The following is a 20495-nucleotide window of genomic DNA, read 5'->3' as shown; positions in this document are numbered from 1 at the left end:
TGGTGTCTTTGTGTGGGTTCGGATGGAGGGATGGTGGCATGTAGGTCAGGAGGGAGGTGGCATTTGAATCTGGAACGTGTTTGGAAGGAGAAATGGGGCATTTGAGTGTGAATGGTTTCTGCTTGTGGGTGGGGGCATAAAGGATCATTAACAGCAGAGCAGCGGGAGGAAGAGCCGTGGGCCCGACCTCGGTTGCATCCCAGACGTGCACACCCACAGCCCGGGGCACCTCTCGCAGAGCGGTCCGGTGCGCGTGGTCAACCAGCCCTCTCTCCTCACTGAGCCCGCATCTGCGCTGGCCGGGGGGCGCACACTCCTCTCTCTGACCTGCCAGCGGCTGGGCATTGGTGGGCACACCCCGGTCACCAGGGAAGCCCTGAGTGGGGGCAGCCAGGGAGCCGAGGGAAACCTGACTGCTCTCGAGGGGTGCCTCCCCAGGCAGACAGGCACCCGGGCAAGCCAGGCATGAGCCATGGTGCAGCTGGCTCACTTGACGGTGAGCGCCAAGGTTCCAGCCGCCCACATCTGTGTGTGAGCAATGGCCAGGCCCGCTGGCACAGTGGGTGACCTTCCCTCTTGCCCAGGTACCTGGAGCTGGGTCCTATGCGGCCGGGCTGGGGTTTGAAGACTCTAGCGGCCTACCTCCATCCCCCTGGGAAGCGCTGTGCTGCTGCAGCTGGCGGTCAGGCTGAGCACCTGGATTATTATTTTTTATTTTTTTGAAACCACAATGGTTTCGGCCGAGCTAGACAGGGAGCTGGGCTGTCCTGCCACAGCCAGCGCTGCCTCCCCCAACCTCTCCTGCACCGGCAGGGTCAGGCCGACGTCTAGGACAAAAAAAGTTGCCTGTGGCTCTTGGCGGTGGATCACTCGACTCGTGCATCGATGAAGAACGCAGCTAGCTGCGAGAATTAGTGTGAATTGCAGGACACATTGATCAACACTTCGAAAGCACCATGTGGCACTGGGTTTTTCCCGGGACTACGCCTGTATGAGGGTCGCTTGTACATCAATCGCCCTGGGGTTCACTCCCAGGGGCGTGGCTGGGGCTGTCGCACCCATTCCATTCACCCCCTAAGGTCAGACCCCTATCAGCACCGTCGCTGGATCCTTGGATCTGGCGCGCAAGCTCATTGCCGACGTGTCCTGGTTTCCCCAGTTTCCCCACCTCATGCTGGATTCGGGAGGGCCGGGTGGCCGATGCGCCCCGGATGTGGTGGCGGCGGCAGCAGGCTTTAAAAAAGCCTGGCGCACCTTCACCCTACCCCGGGGCACCTGGCCATGCTGTGTGTGGCTGTCTTTGGTGTCCCACGGCTGCCGGCGCAGGGTGACCATGGAGCACGGACCTCGTGACCATGTGGGCTTCGGTCACAGATTGGGACAGAATACACTCGCCTGCGCCAAGGGCAGGGGCAACCCCCCATACGGGCCCGAGGCCAGCTGCCCTGAGCTTTGTGCTCCCCGACCAGGGCCTCAGATCAGACATGGTGACCTGCTGAATTTAAGCATGTTACTAAGCAGAGGAAAAGGAACTAACCAAGATTCCCTCAGTAACGGCCAGTGAAAAGGGAAGAGCCCAGTGCCGAATCCCCATTCAGCAGCAGGCGTGGGAAATGTGGCGTACAGAAGACCGACTCCCCGGCATCACTCAGGGGGCTCAAGTCCTTCTGATCGAGTCTCCCCACGTGGATGGTGTTAGGCCGATAGCGGCCTCTTGCACACCGGGATCAGGTCTTCTTGGAGTCAGGCTACTTGGGAATGCAGCCCAAAGCGTGTGGTAAACTAGGTCTAAGGCTAAATACGGGCGCGAGACTGGTGACCAACAAGTACTGTAAGGGAAAGTTGAAGAGAGTTCAAGAGGGTGTGAAACGGTTGAGCGGTAAACTGGTGGGGTCTGTGCAGTCCACCCACAGGATTCAACACGGCAGGCAGGTTGGTCACCTGGAACGGTGGAGGCCCTTGCGGGTCTGCGGCCCGGGGGCATCCAGCCCCGGCAGGGTGCATTTGGGAAGGCCCCAGGGGGCAGGTGGCTCTTTGCTCCAGCAGAGAGTGTTACAGCCCCCTGACAGCAGTTTTGCTGTGTCCACGGGGCTGAGGGAGATAGACCACCACCGGGCCCTTATCCGGCATCTGTCCTGGCCCCTCTTGGGGGTTGCTAGAGTGGCCACGGGAGACGGGGCTCCCGATGTGACTGGTGGACTGCCCTCAATACAACCCAACCACGTCGTGCTGCCGGGCGGGGAGGCCCACAAAGGGCGCCAGGGGTCGGTTAACCACCCGACCTGTCTGGAAACACTGACTAAGAATATAATGCCTGCCCGAGTCAGAGGGTTGAATGAAACCCTGTGATGTAATGATGTTGAGGGCTGGTGCCCGGCGATTGCAGTGGCATCCTGTCGCGGTGGGCTCTCCACCGACCAGTCTCACCCACTCTGTCACAGATGATGCATGAGCGTGTGTGATAGGACCCGAAAGATGGTGAACTCGGCCTTGTGGAGGTCCGTAGCGGTCCTGATGTGTAAATCGGTCATCCGACCTGGGTATAGGGGCAAAAGACTAATCGAATGATATAGTAGCTGGTTCTCTCCGAAGTTTCACTCTAGATAGCTGGCGCACGGAAACCCCAGTTTTATCTAGCAAAGCGAATGATTAGAGGTCTTGGGGCCAAAATTATCTCAACCTGCTCTCAAGCTTTAAATGGGTATGAAGCCCGGCTTGCTGGCGTGGAGCCGGGTATTGTATGAAAGTGCTCAGTGGGAAACTTTTGGTAAGCAGAACAGGCACTGCGGGATGAACCGCACCCGGGGTTAAGGCGCATGATGCAGATGCTCATCAGTCCCCAGAAACTGTGTTGGTTGATATAGACAGCAGGATAGTGGCCATGGTAGTCGGAATCCGCTAAGGAGTGTGTAACAACTCACCTGTCGAATCAACTAGCCCTGAAAATGGATGGCCCTGGAGCATCAGGCCCATACCAGGCCTGCGTTGAGAGCCGCGGGGGCTAAGTCAGGCGAGTAGGAGGGCTGCTGCAGTACGCACAGAAGCCCGGGGCGAGGGCCCGAGTGGAGCCGCCGCAGGTGTAGATCTTGGTTGTAGTAGCAAATATTAAAACGAGAACTTTGAAGAATAAAGTGGAGAAGGGTTCCATGTGAACAGAAGTTGAACATGGGTCAATCAGTCCTAAGGGATGGGCGAGCGCCGTTCGGAAGGGATGGGCTATGGCCTACATTGCCCTCAGCCGATCGACAGGAAGTCAGGTTCAGATCCCCAAATCCAGAGTGGCAGGGACGGGCGCCCTTGCGGCGTCCAGTGCGGCAATGCAAATGATCCCAGAGAAGCCGGCGATAGCCGCACAGAGTTTTTATTTTATTTTTTTGGAAAAAACAATTTTTATTTTATATAACACACAATTCTTGGGACTTCCATCATCAGATTCAGCATCAGAGTGTTACAATCAGCATTGTCCAGTCTCATGAAACTCCCTCCCCCCTAACTTGATCCAATATGTCCATGTCATCATCCTGTGATTTTTCAGGCGGGTTTATCGTTGTCTCTTTATCCGTTTTATCATCGCTCTGATCAGACTGGGGGGGCCACTCATGGTAGCCACCAGCTGCCTCCATTCAATTAGGGGTCCTACCTCCTCCTCCCCTCCCCTACAAACCGTGTCCCACCAAACAGCCGTTTCTGCCTCTGCCCATTTTAAGAGGTCAGCCCACCACAACTCTATCCTCTGCCTCTGTGCTGCCTTCCAGCACATTGCTATCCTTCGTTTGGCCAGGACATATGCTAAATCTTTCATTTTGATTATGTGCTTTAAGTTACGTGGCCTAGGGAATCCCCCCAGCATGCATGCCCAGGCTGACTCCACCTCCAGTGTAATACCGGTTCCTGCTAAGCGTGCCTTCACTTCTTGCCAAAACCGCCCCACCTCAGGGCAGGCCCAAAAAATGTGGAGTAGCCCAGCCTCCTCCAACCCACACCTAGGGCATTTCTGAGTCGTATGTCCACCAAACCTAGCGATCTTACTGGGGGTGAGCTATGCTCTGTGTGACATACATATAGTTGGATCTGCTGGAGCCTTGCGTTCCGGGACACTTTTTTATGATATCTTTGGGCTCTTTTCCAGAGCCCATCCGACATGGGCTCTCCCACCTCATCCTCCCAAAGTTGTCTGTTTGGTCAAGTCCTTCCCCACCTTGGACCCCAACAGCTCGTATATGCGGGAAATCTCATGCCCACCCTCTGAAATATCATATATATCCTCCATGGTGGCATCCGGTTGTCCGGTGAGCACCTCTGTTGGCCACTTCACTCGTAATCTCTTGACAATTCTGGTGTAAGTTATGTACTGCCCTTTATGCACCCCAGTATCTTCGATCAGGTTCGGGAACTCTAATGCCTCCCCTTCCAGCCATATGTCTCCCAGGGTGGCCAGGCCCACTGGTTGCCAGTACTTGCGGACCCCTTGTATCAGCTGGGGATCCTCTCCACATAGTGCTGCAAGCAGCACCTGCATAGAGTACGGAACCAGGTGTCCCGCAATCTGCCACGTTCTGTGCCATATCTCCCATCCCAGTACCAGCAGCCCCGCCATCCCCCGGACCCTCGACTTGGACAGCCACACCACTTCTTTGTGAAAGAAGGGGAGCAGTTCCCTGCACAGCAGCCTGGTTTCTGCCGTCTCCTCACCAGACAGCCATCTTGCTACGTACTGCAGCTGCCCTGCCAGATAGTATAGCTCAAAATTTGGCAGGTTGATCCCTCCCCTTTCACACGAGTTCTGTAGTTTCCAGAGGGCCACCCTGTTCCTGGAGTTGCCCCAGATGAAGCTCCTACACAGGCTATGGAGGCTAGCGAAAAAGCGCCTCGGGTTCCCATGCGGGATGTTAACAAAGAAATGCAACAGTCTGGGCAAAACTACCATTTTTAGCAGAGCAGCCCTCCGCACCATAGCCAGGGGTAACCTGGACCAGAATCCCATGCTGTTCTTAATTCCTTCTACTGCTTTAACCGTGTTGCGTGCATGTTCTTCTGCCATATGGTATATGTCAATTCCGAGATATTGGAACGACTTTGTGTGCCAGGGTAATCGGCAACACTGGCAGACTCCTGGGCAAGACAAGCTTGTATCTCCCCAGAGGGAACACGCTAGACTTTTTGGGGTTAACCGCTATGCCAGAGAGAACGGTAAATTGCTCCATCATGTCTAGAATATATTGCATGTTCTCTTCTGGGTAGCATAAATATAACAGTATGTCGTCCGCATATAAAGAAACAAGGTGCATGCCATCCGCAGTGCGAATACCTATCTCCTCGTATTGCTGTCTCAGGCAGGTGGCCAATGGCTCCAGTGCCCATATGTATAACATGGGCGACCACGGGCAGCCCTGTCTAGTGCCTCTGCTTAGTTACCATTTGTCCGAAATGATAGCACCCGTTTTGACCCTGGCGATCGGGGAGCTGTATAACATTGTCACCCACCTGAGGTCCCCCGGTCCCATTCCATAGCCTTTAAAGGTCGCGATCAACTAGGGCCTTTTCACTGGCTCGAAGGCCTTGACCGCGTCTAGTGAAACTATTGCCAGTTCACCTGGGTCATTTTTTGTCTGGTCAAGGATGTGATGCAGTCTTCTGAGATTATCAGTTATGTTCCTGACATAGCCCGTTTGGTTGGCGTGTATCAGTTTACCAATGACAGCCTTAAGCCTATTTGCCAGTACAGCAGTGAGGATTTTACTAACCTGATTGAGCATCGATAAGGGCCTGTACGACCCACAATCAGTGATAGGCTTGCCCGGCTTCAGAAGCTGGATAATCACCGCCTCTCGCAGGGTCTCTGGTAGCCTGCCTTGCTCATACGACTGGTTAAGCATGGCCAGCAGCGGGGGAAGCAACTCTTGTTCATAGGTTTTATAAAATTCACTTGGAAGCCCATCGGACCCGGGGGCCTTACAGGTGGGCAAGTAGCGAACCACTAGTTCGAGTTCTTCCATCGTAATAGGGGCATCTACATCTGCGCGTTCTGCCTCATCTAAGGTGGGTAGGCCCATGTCCTCCAATCTTACCCGAATTTCGTGGTCTCTAGGGCCACCTGGGTCCTCATAAAGATGTTTATAGAATCTCAGGAACTCCTCATTCACCCCCTCCTGGGTATTCTGAGTCCACCCTCCCTTGCCTTTAATTTCCCTGATCACCGTTCGCGGCGTCTCACTCTTGTATAGCCAGGCCAGAAACCTGCCCGGCTTATCTCCCCCTGCGTGCTGTCTCTCCACGTATTTCTTATAGCTTAGTTTACATAACCTGTCCCAGCAGTCCCCACTGGCCTGTTGTAATTGCCTTATCCTGTCTCTGTCCTCATCAGCGGTGCCTTCCGTACGCATCCTGCCCTCCAACTCCTCCTCAATTCCCTTCCACTCTGCTCTATGCCCCCATGGAGCCCCCTAGGCTTCGAAATGGCAACCCCCCGCAAAACCACCTTAAACGCCTCCCAAACAGTTCCCATAGAGCTTACACTACCAGTATTTATCTCGAAGTACTCAGTGATCGCCTCTCTTAAATCCTCCCTGAATCCCGGGTCCTGCGGAGCCTCGGCTCTGAGTTTCCAAGTGGGAATCCGTGCCCTGGGAGGTTGATGCCGCCACTCCAGGACCAGGGGGGAGTGGTCCAAAAGCACCCTAGCTTTGTATTCCGCACCTTCCATCTCTCCTGCCAACTCTGTGGAGGTGAACACATAGTCTAATCTTGTGTGAAGGGCGTGTGGTGCCGTATAGTGCGAGTATTGTCTATCCACTAGATGCAACTGCCTCCAGACATCCACTAGGTCGAAGTCCCTCGGGAGGGCCTGCAGCACCTTTGCTGCTGGGGTTGGTATGTCTATCTTACTATCCGATCTGTCAACATTAGGGTTAAGTTCACAGTTAAAATCACCTCCCCAAATAATCCCACCACCCAGCAGAGGGCCGACTCTACAGTACAGGGTCCTAAAGTAAGCCGCTGTGTCCTGGTTAGGGGCATATAAATTTACAATACACACTTCTCGGTTTTCCAATATACCCTTCACAACAGTCAATCTGCCATTTGGGTCACCCGTGACCTGAAGCAGCTGAAATGGCACCTGCGGCGCCACCCAGATGATAACTCCTCTAGCGTAGGCCGAGTATGTGGATCCCACCAGGCACCCCCTCCACTTCTTCTTAACCACCTCCAATTTCTCCCTAGTGAGGTGGGTCTCTTGCAATAATGCTATGTCGGTCTTCATCCTTTTCAGATACATCATCACCTTGTTACGTTTCAGATAGCTGTTGAGGCCCCTGACATTCCAGGTAACCACTGTAAGGCACCCTGGCGCCATCACCATGATATCCCGCCTCTTAAGGGTCACATTTTGGCTCAATACCCTTTCCCTCCCATCAAACTTCCCTCCAACTCCCCATCCCCCAACTTCAAACCACTGCACACCCCTCTCACCCTCCCACCTCCCCCCCCTCGTCTACTCCAAAAAGAGCCCAGCTCCATCCCTGGATCTCGGGCCCCCCTGCGTTTGGTTCTGCCCTAAAAGGCCCCAGCCCAGAACCCAGCAGGGTGTTACCGAACTACCAGTGACCTAACTAAACTATTCGCTGTGGGGGTGTGAGGTCATTCTCCGTATAGCTCCTATATCTATATCAAGGTTTCCAGTGCCACTGTCTTATATTTATAATTGTAGCTCTGAACACACTCCTCTGCCGGGAATATGCAATGCTATATTCAAGTCCCATTGTCATGAGCTGCAGCACCTAGGGCGCTTTTCCGATGCATGTTACTTATCTCCACCTTCTGCTCCCTGGATGTCCGGTTCCTGGGGACAGCTCTGCGCATCTAACCATCCCAACGGCGTCCTCTGGGGTGTCAAAAAACAAGGTTCTGCTCTTGTAGAAAACCTTCAGTTTAGCTTGAAAAAGCAGCATGTACCTTTGGCCTGCATCCCGCAATCTTCTTTTCACGGACCCAAAGTTCATGCGGCTGCGCTGTACTTGCAAGGTATAATCCGGGTATGCCGTTATGTTCGCAGCACCTCTTTGTATCGTGCCGCCCTTCCGAAAGTGTTCAAGGATTTTTTTCCCGGTCCCGGTAGTTTAGGATCTTCGCTATCACCGGCCTGGGGGGGGGGGCGGTAGGGTTCCCCGGCGGTGGCTTCCTCATCAGGGCCCTGTGTGCCCTCTCTACAGCGAACCCCTAGGACAGAGCTCCCCCGGTTATCTCCTGTAATAGCATAGACTCGATGTATTCGTAGGGTTAGTTCCCTCAGCTCTTTCCGACAATGGGAATATTGTTCCTTCGGGCGCGTCCCTCCGCCTCTTCCGACCTGCTCTCCAGATTGCCCACACGTTGTACCAAGGCGTGAAGTTCAGATTTATGGGCAGCACAGGTTGCTGTGTTCGGGGCCACCTCTTTTTCCAGGTCCTCCGTGCGCTCAGCCAACAATCGTACATCTGGCCGGAGAATATTTACGTCCTCCTGCACCGCCCCAACTTTGAGCTCAAGTACAGCTTTCAATTCACTGATTGCCAGGCCCAGTTTGGTCTCCAAGGCCACTTTCAGGTCCGCAAACGCCGCAAGTACCTCCTGTTTGCCCATAATGTCTGGGCCCCCAGCGGGGGTCCTGTCTTTCTTCCTGGCCCCTTCTGCACCTGGTGGTGTTTTGGCAAAATCATCCAGTGTGGGCTGCTTGCCTTTCTGTCTGATGGGTTTGTTGGACATCTTGTTGCGTCAGGGTAAAGTGCGTCGGCCCCAAAACGTGCTGTCCTCTTTTAGAACGTGCTAAGTTGCCCAAAATGTCTAGGCCCGGCCTGATCGTTTCAGGGGTGTTCTCCAGCGACCTCCGCTCTTTCTAGAATGGACTGTGTCCTCCCATGTACCCATGTGGGTTCATTCAGCCTTCACAGGACTAAGGACCCTGCCCCAGTCGATCTAGCTCCCCGGGCTGTCTGCCTGGCGCTGGTGTGGCTCTGCGAGCTCAGGTGGCCACTCCTGCTGGTCCCCACTTTCATGGGGCAACCCCATACACCTTCATCTGCAGTTACCTCTTGCGGCCACCTCGGGCACGATGTCTGCCTCTCTTTGTTCCCACTTCAGGCGGCTGCAAGTCTCTATGTTTCTGTCTAAGCCTGTCTGTGCCGCTCGGGTGGCTGGATCAGCATTCGTAAATCAATCATAGGCATGTCTTGTTCTTCGTTGTGCTATTGTGTTTTCTAGCCTCCACAGGATGGTTTAGTGGAGTTTGTTGCAGGTTGGGTTGCCGATGTGTGCCTGCGCCTCTTCGTCTCACGGTGCGCCGCTGGGTTTATTGTGTCATGGGATTTTCAGTTTATCAGCTGTCTGTGAGCAGCAACGGTCCTCTTTTCTCTCCTCCCATCACCTCGTTAAAGGAGACGGACGCTCCCAGCCTCGCCTCCCTCTGATCGATCCGCTTGGTGCACAGCGTACCGGGCAGCTCCCTGCGTCTATGTACACGCGCGCATTGGCGCCATTTTGAATGCGCTATCCAAGCTCTGCATCGCAGCCCATTCAAACAATTGCTTGGCAACGTGATAGTTAGTTCAATATAAGTCAGTAGTGCTCTGGTCGCCACCGGTTCATTCTAGTTACTGGTTCCACATTCCACCATGCAATAGTTCCATGTTTGCAGGGTCAGCGCTCTGCATGACCCTGCCCTGTGCTGCAATTACAAGATCAACTCCCTTGTCCCCGTTGGATGCGTGAACTTATACACGTTGCAAAGGGTAATATGATTAAGCTGGCATCTGTTTTGCTAGGAGCTGCTATCACATCTAATCAGGGTCCCCCTGTGTGCCTCCGTCAGGTCTCAGGCAGACCCGATCTGAGCGCAGCGCTCTCTCCTACAACGGGCTGCTCGCGAGTCAGCTGTCCTCCACATCTCTTTGTTGTTGGCGGATCGCCATTTTAGATTCCTCACAAGCGCACCGCCACAAAATTCTTCCGGCTGATTTCACTCGCATTACAGCGCTGATCCTCACCATCTCCAGCTCCAGTTGGGCAGTGTTAGTTCATGAACTCGGGCAAACGATGTATTCAGACCAGGATGGTTTCAATGTGTCACATTTTCTCGGATCATTTCAGGATCATCAGGAGCCTCCTTGGAAACACGTCCTCCTATATGGCTCTGTAGCCACGCCCCCAGCCACACAGAGAGTTCTTTTCTTTTCTTTGTGAGGGGCAGGGCACCCTGGAATGGGTTTGCCCCGAGAAAGGGGCCCGAGCTTTGCAAAGCGTCGCCGTTCCGGCAGCGTCTGGTGAGCTCCCGCTGGTCCTTAAAAATCTAGGTGAGATTTTGTAAATCTCGCGCCAGGCCGTACCCATATCCGCAGCATGTCTCCAAGGCGGACAACCTCTGGCATGTCAGAACAATGTAGGTACGGGAAGTCAGCCTCTGGATGCGAGCCGGTCCCTTCCTGGGGATCACCCCAGCTGCAGTGTTCGCCAATCTTGTTCTTCCTCTGGGGGTTCAGGGCCGGCATTCTGCCTCGGCCGACACCTAGCAGCTGACTTGGAACTGGTGCGGACCAGGGGAATCTGACTGTTTAATTAAAACAAAGCATTTCAAAGGCCTGTGGAGGGTGTTGACGCAATGTGATTTCTGCCAAGTGCTCCTAATGTCAAAGTGAAGAAATTCAATGACGCGTGGGTAAACGGATGGGGTAACTATGACCTTTAAGGTAGCCACATGCCTCGTCATCTAATTAGTGATGTGCATGAATGGATGAATGAGATTCCCACTGTCCCTATCTACTATCTAGCGAAACCACAGCCAAGGGAACAAGCTTGGCAGAATCGTCGGGGAAAGAATACCCGGTTGAGTTTGACTCTAGTCTGGCACTGTGAAGAGGCATGAGGTAGGATAAGTGGGAGGCCCTCGAGCCGCTGGTGAAATAATGTTGTTCCACTTACCCGGTGAGGCGGGGGGCGAGCCCCATGGGGCTCTCGCTTCTGGCTCCAAGCACCCGGCACCTGCCGGGCACGACCTGCTCCGGGGACAGTGGCAGGTGGGGAGTTTGACTGGGGTGGTACACCCTGTCAAAGGATAATGCAGGTGTCCTAAGGCGAACTCAAGGAGGACAGAAACCTCCCGCGGAGCAGACGGGCAAAAGCTAGCTTGATCTCGATTTTTCAGTATGAATATAGACCGTGAAAGCAGGGCTTCACGATCCTGCTGACTTTTTCAAGCAGGAGGTATCAGAAAAGTTACCACAGGGATAACTGGCCAAGCCTTCATAGCGACGTCGCTTTTTGATCCTTCGATGTCGACTCTTCCTATCATTGTGAAACAGATTTCACCAAGCATCGGATTGTTTACCCACTAATAGGGAACGTGAGGTGGATTTAGACCGTTGTGAGACAGGTTAGTTTTACCCTACTGATGATGTGTTGTTGCAATAGTAATCCTGTTCAGTACGAGAGGAACCGCAGGTTCAGACATTTGGTGTGCATGCTTGGCTGAGGAGCCAATGGGGTGAAGCTACCATCTGTGGGATTATGACTGAACGCCTCTACGTTCAAAATCCCCCCCCCTCCACCCCAGACCGTGATACTGCAGCGCTGTCGAGCATCAGTTAACTTAGGACAGCCGGCCTTGGGGCCGGTGTGGAGAGCAACTTGCCTCAGGACTTGAGTGTGGACAGAATGGGGGCCACCTCTCTCACCCATAGTGCACCGCATGTTTGTGGGAATCTGGTGCTAAATCATTCATCGACAACCTGATTCTGGTTCAGGGTTTCGTAAGTAGCAGAGCAGCTACGTTGCTGTGATCTATTGGAAGTCATCCTCTGAGCCAAGATTTTGCTGCAAGGTGGCAGCACCGCCAAGGTTCTCCAGCCTTCCTCCTGGGGCATGCGGGGTGCACAGGAAAATACCACCCACCATAGGGGCGCACCTGCGGGGGTGTGCGGGCTGGGCGGGGAGCACTCTTCTCACCTTTCCTGGTCAGCCTGGCAGACCAGATGGCCTTGGGCCCGGGCCTTCGATGTGGTGCCTTAAGCCCCCAAACAGGGCAGGGGAAGAGAGGGTGCAGCCACCCCAGGGCGCGGGGTTGGGGCTAAAGCCTGTGCCCCTGGAAAGTGGGGTTGGGGCAGGCCCGGCTGGCCACTGGACCACCTGGCCTGGTAGTAGGCCCAGATGGCCCAAGTTGTGGCTGGTGGACCAGATGCCCGAGTTGCGGCTGACTCCTGCATTTGTCTCCGGTCGGGTTCCGTAAGCTTAATAGTCGGCGTGGAAGTGTCTCCCCGGCCCGAGAGCGCTGAGTTGGTGCCTTAAATCCAGGGCGGGGGAGAGAGGCAGCAGCTTAAGCACCCACCCCAGAGCACGCGGGGTGGTACCTTAAGCCTGTGCCCCTGGGCGGTGGGGGCAGGTACGGCCGCTGGGCCATCTGGCCCGGGGAGTAGGCCCAGATGGCCCGAGTTGTGGTTGCCACGGCTGACTCCTGCATTTGTCAACGGTTGGCATGGAAGTGCCACCTTGCGGCCTTCAGGGCGGCCGTGGCGCAATTACCGGCTTTAGTTCAATGGCGTTCGTGGGTTGCTCCCGGTCCTCTGGCAAGTATCAACGAGTTGTGGTCAGGTCCAAGACGAAGTGCGTGTGTCAAGGGGCGCCCTGAGCGGGTCCCTTTCCTCCGCATGGGGGTAAATGCTCTCGCAGTGGCCGGCCCTGAGTTCCACAGTGTTTGTGGGTTAGTCCTGGAGGGAAAGGCTCTAATGTTGTGGGAGCAGCTCAGGCCAGAGCTCCAGGGTGAAAGCCCCCGGGCCCAGTGGTAGTCGCATCGCTCCCCACAGGGAAAAGCTCTAAAGGGGCCCTGCTAAAGCTCCAGGGTGGCTGGCGGCGGGGGTGTCCTGGCCTTGGGTGCCTGTCTCACGTCTGGGTTGACTGTCCGCAAGCCTGGTGGTGATTGTGGGGAGCCCTGTCCCTCTCTGGAGGGTAAAGCTCTAATGTGGCGGGCAAAGCTCTAAGGCGGCCCGGGCCAGAGCTCCACGGTGGCTGGGGCTGCTGCCCCCACTGGCCTTGGGTGCCAGCCTTGTGCGTGTGGGTGGAGTCCCCAAGCCTTGCGGTAGTTGTGGGGAACCCTGGAAGGGGAAGCTCTAAATGGGCCCTGCTAAAGCTCCAGGATGGCTGGGGGGGTACTGGTCCCCCCAAGCACCCAGCCTTGGGTACCTGTCTCATATGTGGGGCGACTGTCCCTCCCCAGAGGGATAAGCTCCAGGGTGGATCAAAAACCTCTTATGTGGAGGGGGGGAGAAAAACTCTAAGGTGGCCTTGCCAGAGCTCGAGGATGACGATTGGTGCTGGCCTATGCCTTTGGGCACCTGCCGGTGCCCTGTCCTTTGTCAGGTGGGGGGGTCAAAGGCCCTTCCCATCCAGGCCCATTGGAATGCTTTGACCTACCAGATGGCCGCTCTCCGAGCCCGGCCATCTGGTTATTGGCCAGAGGAATGTCTGCAAGGACCAGGCGGCTTGGCTGCTCTGGAAGTTCTGATGGGCGTCAGTTTAAAATGTTTCTCCAGTTGGGTCTCTAAGGAGCCCGAGGCTTTTGCCGAGAGGTCCCGCTCTATCACTTTGGGTACACAGATGACGAAACTTAGTCTCCTTCCTCCGGATTACTATAGACTGGGTGAGAGGGACCTGTCTGCGCTCCTCTTGGTTCTCGTTGCCCAACCCGGGCTCTATGGTGAAAACCCGGGCCAGCCGGGGGGCGTGCCCCACGCAATGCCCCAGCAGAGACTGGCCTGCTGGGGGTGCTCTTCCGAGCACTCCATGGGATCGATTTGGTGCACTTGGTCTGTCTAGGGTTGGACTGCTTGGCCATCCTCGGCTGTTTCAAGCAATTTGCTTCCACCCGCCTTGGGACCGTGTCAAGGGTTTGCTTCCCTCGGGGAGGGCCCCCTCGTTTGGGCAGCTCTAGATCGAAGGCTAAGCAGCCCGGCAGCTCCCCAGTCGTCAGATCAGACGGGTTCCCCTCGCAAGCCACGACGCGGCCCCTCCTCCACCAAGCACGTTTCTCCAGCAGTTCGGAACACACGTTGGCTGCTGACCCCCTCTGTCGCCATACCAGCGGTAGCGTGCTGGCAAACCCCACTACCGGTTCAAGTTGTGCCTGGCCTCTCCCTCCCACCCACCCTGTGGCATGGCTGAGCAGACCCGGCCGCCGTCCAACCTGTCCACCCGACACGCACACGTCTAGGGATGCTCTTTGGCGCTCGGGTCCTGCAGACAGCCCAAGAGAGTGCGCAGGTTGGCTCTGAGGCAGTCGCGTGGCTCCCCCCGTTGCCACCCTCCATCAGGTGCGGCTACCTCATTGATCCTGCCAGTAGCATATGCGTGTCTGAAAGATTAAGCCATGCACGTGTAAGTACAAACGACTGGTACAGTGAAACTGCAAGTGGCTCATTAAATCAGTTATGGTTCCATTGATCGTGCCATCTGTTACTTGGATAACTGGTAATTCTAGAACTAATACATGCCGACGAGCGCGGACCTCCCGGGATGCATGCATTTATCAGACCAAGACCAATCCGGGCTCGCCCGGCCGCTTTGGTGACTCTAAATAACCTCAGGCCGATCGCACATCCATGTGACCGTGACGATGCATTCAGATCAACTTTCGATGGTACTTTGGTGACCACGGGCAATGGGGAATCGGGGTTTGATTTTGGAGAGGGAGCCTGAGAAACGGCTACCACATCAAGGAATGCAGCAGGCGCCGAAATTACCCAATCCCCACTCCGGGAGTTAGTGACGAAAAATAACAGTACAGGACTCTTTCGAGGCACTGTAATTGGAATGAGTACAATGTTTAAATCCTTTAACGAGTACCCATTGGAGGGCAAGTCTGGTGCCAGCAGCCACGGTAACTCCAGCTCCAATAGCATATATTAAAGTTGCTGCAGTTAAAAAGCTTGTAGTTGGATTTTGGGATTGAGCTGGCGGTCCGCCGTGAGGCGAGCTACCACTGCCTGTCTCAGCCCCTGCCTGAGCGTCCTGGGGGTCTGAAGCGTTTACTTTGAAAAAAGTACAGTGTTCAAAGCAGGCTGGTCACCTGAATACTTAAGCTAGGAATAATGTAATAGGACACTGGTTCTATTTTATTGTTTTTCGGAACTGGGGCCGTGGTTAAGAGGGACGGCCGGGGGCATTCGTATTGTGCCGCTAGAAGTAACATTCTTGGACCAGCGCAAGATGAACCAAAGTGAAAGCATTAGCCAATAATGTTTTCATTAATCTACTGTTGTTTTTGGTTGTTGGTCTTCAGGTCTGCCACTCTGCCAAATTCCCCTAGGAGTGCTGTTAACTTCCCGAGGGAAGTGTCCATGTCTGTTAGCACGACTAGGAGGTCGTCGGCAAAGGCCATTGCCTTATGGTCTTCCCCACCGAATGTAATCTCTTTTATTCCCCTCTCCTGTCTAATTCTAGCTAGGAAGGGTTCGAGAAAGTTTGCGTACAGGAATGGTGACATGGGCAGCCCTGCTTAGTACCCATAGTGATCCTTATCGCCTGGGAGACATGCCTATTGATAGCCAGCCTGATAAGTGGTGCAGCATAGTTGGCTTTGACCAGGTGGACAAGTCCCGGGCTAAACCCCATAACCATCATCGTAGCAAACAAGAATGACCATTTGACTCGGCCAAATGCCTTCTCTGCATCTAGTGCTAACACTCCCTGCCCTCAGGACTGCCCTGTTTGACTTCTCTATCAGGTGGGATATTCGCCTAATGTTGACAAACGTTTGTCGCCCCTTGACAAAGCCTGCTTGATCCGTGTGGATCAGGTCAGTGATTACTTTATCCATTCTAGATGTTAGAATTTTTTGTAAAGATTTTGGCATCAAGGTTTATTAGGGCAGTAGGGCGGTAGGCTACAGAGGGTTTGTTTCTTGTTTGGCTTAGGGAAGAGGATTACCTTGGCCTCCTCCATGGACTGGGAGATGCGGCCCGTATCGGAGAAGGAGTTGAACAGGGATGCCATTAATGGGACTAATGTGGTATGGAATGCTTTATAGAATGTGGCGGGGTACCCGTCCGGGCCTAGGGCTTTATTTGGTTGTAGCGATTGGATCACTGCACGTACCTCGTCTTAGGTAATCGTCCATTCTAAAGTGTCACGCTGGCTCTGTTCTAATCTTTTTAGCCAGCAAGATTTTAAGAAGGCCTTTTGGAGGTCACTCTCCGGTGCCTCCGCAGAGTAGAGGCTTGTATAGAACTCTGTGAACGCCTGAAGGATCTCTTCTGTACGTGTGGTTTCCTGTCCCTCCACCATCTGAATGTGGCGTATTGTACCTGCCGCCTCCTTCTGCTTAACCTACCTGGCTAAGAGCCGGCCTGTCTTGTTTGCTGGAGGTAATACTTCTGCCTCAAGAATCGGAGCGATTTTACTGCTTGTTTAGCTAGAAGGATATTGATTTGCCCTTTGATATGCCTATACTCCCTCCTGATCATTACCCCCCTATCTGTCTCCGTTAACCCCTGTTCTAGGTCCACCTGGAGGGCCTTCTCCTGTTTGGCTCGAGATGCCTGCTTTGCTATGAGCACCCCCCGCATGGTTGCCTTAAAGGCGTCCCATACTACATGTTCCTGCACCTCCGGGGTCTTATTTTCCCCAAAGAAGTTGCGGATGGACTTGCAGGGGAGTGTGGTCGGGCAGGGCTATGGTTTCCCTTTCTATGATCCGCACTTGGCAGAGCAGTGTCTCCGAAATCAATATGTAATCAATTCTTGAGAATGTTCGGTGCACATGTGAGTAGTATACCCCTTGGAGTCCCCTTTTAGTTCATGCCATGTATCTGCTAATGCTATTCTGTTATGCTAGCCTGTAGTTTACTAGATGGGCCTTCAGATGTGGGTGTCCTGTCTGCGCTTCTGTCCGTGGATGGGCGCCACGCCAAGTTAAAATCCCGTCAGTATTAGCTGGCTCGTTGTTAACTGGTTTAGCTTCTCCAAAACCCCCTGCAAGTATTCTTCCTGCCCTGAGTTGGGGCGTACACTCTGGCGATTGTGAGAGGCCACCCCCCCATTGTAGCTGGACGAAGAGGAATCTACCTTCCTTGTCGACTTTTGTGCCTATTATTTCGATGTCAGGTAGGTGTCTAAATGCTATGAGGACCCCTCAAGCTTTGCTCTTGTCGTTGGCCTGCAGAACCTGGGGTTATCCTCAACTTCATTCTGTATCTGTCTTGCTTACGGATATCGGTCCCCTGGAGCGTCACAATGTCGGGCTTGGTATCCTGGAGGAAGTTCTCCAGTTTCTGTCTCTTTAGTCAGTGTGTTTAGTCCTCTAACATTGAGTTTTAGTATTTGGATCCCTACCCATACCCCGTTACGTTCTGAGCGTAACCATGTCGAAACGATCCCCCTCCGGCTGGACTCGGCTCAACTTCCCCAAGCCGTAATGTCGTCCTAGGTTGCTTGATCTCGTTCACATCCCAGAGAATAACTGTGCGGGGAGAGCCATTCCTCTGCTCTCCCCTGTTTCCAAGATCCGTCACCCCGTAACCCCCTGTCTCCCAGAGCCGACCCTTAGGCTGACATTCCCTGTGTAACCCCACCGGGTCTTAACCCTTGTCTCGTGATCCCCCCCCCCTGCTGCTGTTAAGTTGACAGCCCATTCAGCCTGGGGCTTCGGTTGCTATCCCCCCGGACCCTGCAATTGTTTGTGTCTCGGCTCTGACCTCTCTACTCTTCTCCACTCCCATGGCTTCTCTTGGTGGCTTTCATGTTCTGGCCTTCTATTAGGTCCTCCCCCTGCATCCCCTTCTTCTTCAATATTCAGGATCTTGGGTCCCGCATCCAACGTAGTGATGTGGTGTTGGCACCCTTCCCACTTGAAGACCATTCCAAAGGGGAATGTCCACCTGGATCTTATCTGGGCTTTGGTAAGGGCTTTGGTCACCGGGCCCATTTGCCTCCTCATTAATAGTATGGATTTGGCCAGGTCCTGGAAAAGTTCTGACGGCGCTGTTCACTTTGATCAGGGTTGCTTTCCTTGCCGCTTGGAGGATCCATTTGTTTCGGTCGTATCGCTGTAAAGCCATCGCCACTTCTCTTGGCCTGGCCCCGGGTTCTTCTCGCTGCGGACCTTCTATCTGAGAATTTCTCCCCCAGCCATGCCCAGCAAATCTTTGAACACATGCTGCATTGTTTCCCTGAGGTCGGTATCGCTCACACTTTCTGGCAGCCCCTTCACCCTGATGTTGGACCTTACCGAGCGGTTCTCCAAGTCCTTGGCTTGGAGCTCCAGGTTGTATCGCTACCGCCTGCAGCTTCGCTAATACATCTATCTTCCGGGTGTTTTAAGTGAGTTCTTGAATTGCGTTTCATTTGTATCAATTCAACTGTCGCCTTTGATTTCCTGCAGGGATTGTGCAAGTTCTGTGTGTATTAGGCTTAATTGTGTCTGAAGGGTAGCAGTCATTTGGTCACTGAATGCCTTAAAGCACTGTTGCATCCCCTTGCTCGTGACCTCTTGCCCCTGTGGTAGCGTCGGGGGCTCCTCCAACTGCTGCCTCTCTGTCACCCATGGATCCTCTTCCTCCGGGGCTTCCCCCTCATTTCTACATAGCTTTTGGAGGGTCCCTTCTGTTTTCTTGAGATCTTGGTCCTTGAGGGGCCTTTTTTGGCCTCCTTGGCCTTGTTGCGCAACATTGCCTGCTGATGGGGAGTGCCTGCCTGCACCTTACTGTAGGGGGCTTCTTCCCAGGCCTCTGAGGTTCCTCTTGACCCCGTGGTATTGGCCAGTTGTTCTGTAGGAAGGGGATGCTTTTCTCTCCCTCCTGTGCGCAGCGGGGGTCTAGCTCCCCTTTAGAGCCTGGGTTGGTTGCCCCCTGGGGGCTGTGGGGCTAATACGCTCAAAGGTGAAAGTGGTTATGGTCGCAGTGTCACACTGGCCTGGAGCCAAGGAGCTTCTTGAATTTCTTCCCGGGGGGCCCCTGTGCTCCCACCACTCCTGAGCCTCTAAGTATGCTCTTGAACCCATGGAGGTTCCTTCTCGGTTAATCTTGCATGGCAGGGTTAGTTTTCATAAGGGTGGGTGGTGGAGCGAAGCAGCGCTCTCCTGCAGAGTCAAATGCTGAGGGTTGGGGGCACGTGCCGTCCCCACCCCTCACCCCGGGTTCCTTCCCTGGCCGTTAGCGGGGGGGATGCTGCAGGAGACTTAGTGCTGTCACCCTTCTATTATTGCAGTTTGCCTCTGATGTTGCTGAATGATATGGGCATGGGCTTTTGCTGGGGTCCGGGTATGCTGCGGGTCTCCTGCCATAGGGGCGGGTCTCCTTCCAAGTGTAGGTTATGGTGCGCTGGGGCAGATGCTTTCATAAACCTCCATGTCTGTTGTTTGGGAGAGGAGCGTCTTGCGTGCGCCTGATTCATGGCTGCCAACTCCCTTAATTATGCCTACTTACACTGCGCCAGCTGGGGCGCATCACAGCTCATGGGGGTCCTGTGCCGCGTGGTTCGTGGAGGCCCTGCGCTGCGTGGAGCCGGGCTTGCTTTATGGGACAGTGGCAGGCGGAGGATTTCAGGGGAATACTACCCGCTCCCTCTCATTTGTAGCTGGGTGTCCGGGCTGCGCCGGCTCTGCTGTATTGCCAGTGGATCCGCGGTGGTCCGCTCACACTCCCCAGTCTCGCCTATGTTGCCTTGTCTGAATGGGCACCCTGCGTCTTCTGCACCACCCGCGTGGGTTCTCTGATCTCCTCCGGCTTGACTGACAGTCCCCACACAGGCATCGCTGCTGGCGGTCTCAGGTCCACTAACTCTGCCCCCAAACGCTGCAGTTGAAGTTTTCTTGGGGACCGCTCGCTTCACGGGTCGTCCCCTTTGCTTTTGCTGCCCTGGGGTCTTGTAACGCCGCTTATTGCTCCTTTTTCGGATGGCCGGGGAGGAGCGCGCTCCTCACGGTGGGGTGGTCACGGGTGCCCTTTTGGAATCTTCTTATGAAGCTTTTTGAACCTTCGTCTGCCCTTTCTTGAGTAATCTTTCTTCCACACTTCTCAATCCATTTTTCGTCCAGGATGTGGCACAGAGGGGGTGCTGGTCTCCAACGCTGATGATGCGGCTTGGATGCACAACTCTGGCAGAGTCGGTGCTTATTACTAGACTTATCTGCCGCCTTTGATACCGTTGACCATGCCGCCTTGCTCGTCTGGGCCGGCCTTTCTGGTGCCGTACTTTCCTGGTTTTCTTTGCTTTCCTCTAACCGAACAGTCAATTCCACCCCCCCCTTTTCACTCTGTACCGTCTGCCTTGAGATGTGGATTCCCTCAGGTTTCCTCCATCTTCCAGGTTTTGTTTAACATGTACATGTAACCTCTTACGAAGCTTATCTGCTCTCACGGCTTCCACTGTTATTCTTAACAGATCACACAGATCCTGGTCCATTTAGATCTCTCTCTTGTCGAGACAGCGACCAGATTTAGGTCCTGTCTCGAAGCTGTGGGTGCATGGATGTGTAATAGC

The 20495-nt window shown here is 54.4% G+C and overlaps 1 non-coding gene across 1 annotated transcript; it reads left to right on the top strand.

The window, feature by feature from the left end:
- Positions 1–850: 850 nt before the first annotated feature.
- On the top strand, positions 851–1001 carry LOC138489902 (5.8S ribosomal RNA). Its single transcript, XR_011274993.1, has one exon. It is a non-coding gene; the product is annotated as a 5.8S ribosomal RNA (ribosomal RNA).
- Positions 1002–20495: the final 19494 nt, after the last annotated feature.

Source organism: Ambystoma mexicanum, chromosome 9 (genome assembly GCF_040938575.1).
Source record: "Ambystoma mexicanum isolate Mex_15411 chromosome 9, UKY_AmexF1_1, whole genome shotgun sequence".
NCBI classification, from domain to species: domain Eukaryota; kingdom Metazoa; phylum Chordata; class Amphibia; order Caudata; family Ambystomatidae; genus Ambystoma; species Ambystoma mexicanum.
The sequence above is the reverse complement of the archived record's forward strand: the minus strand, read 5'-3'. Positions and strand labels throughout refer to the sequence as shown.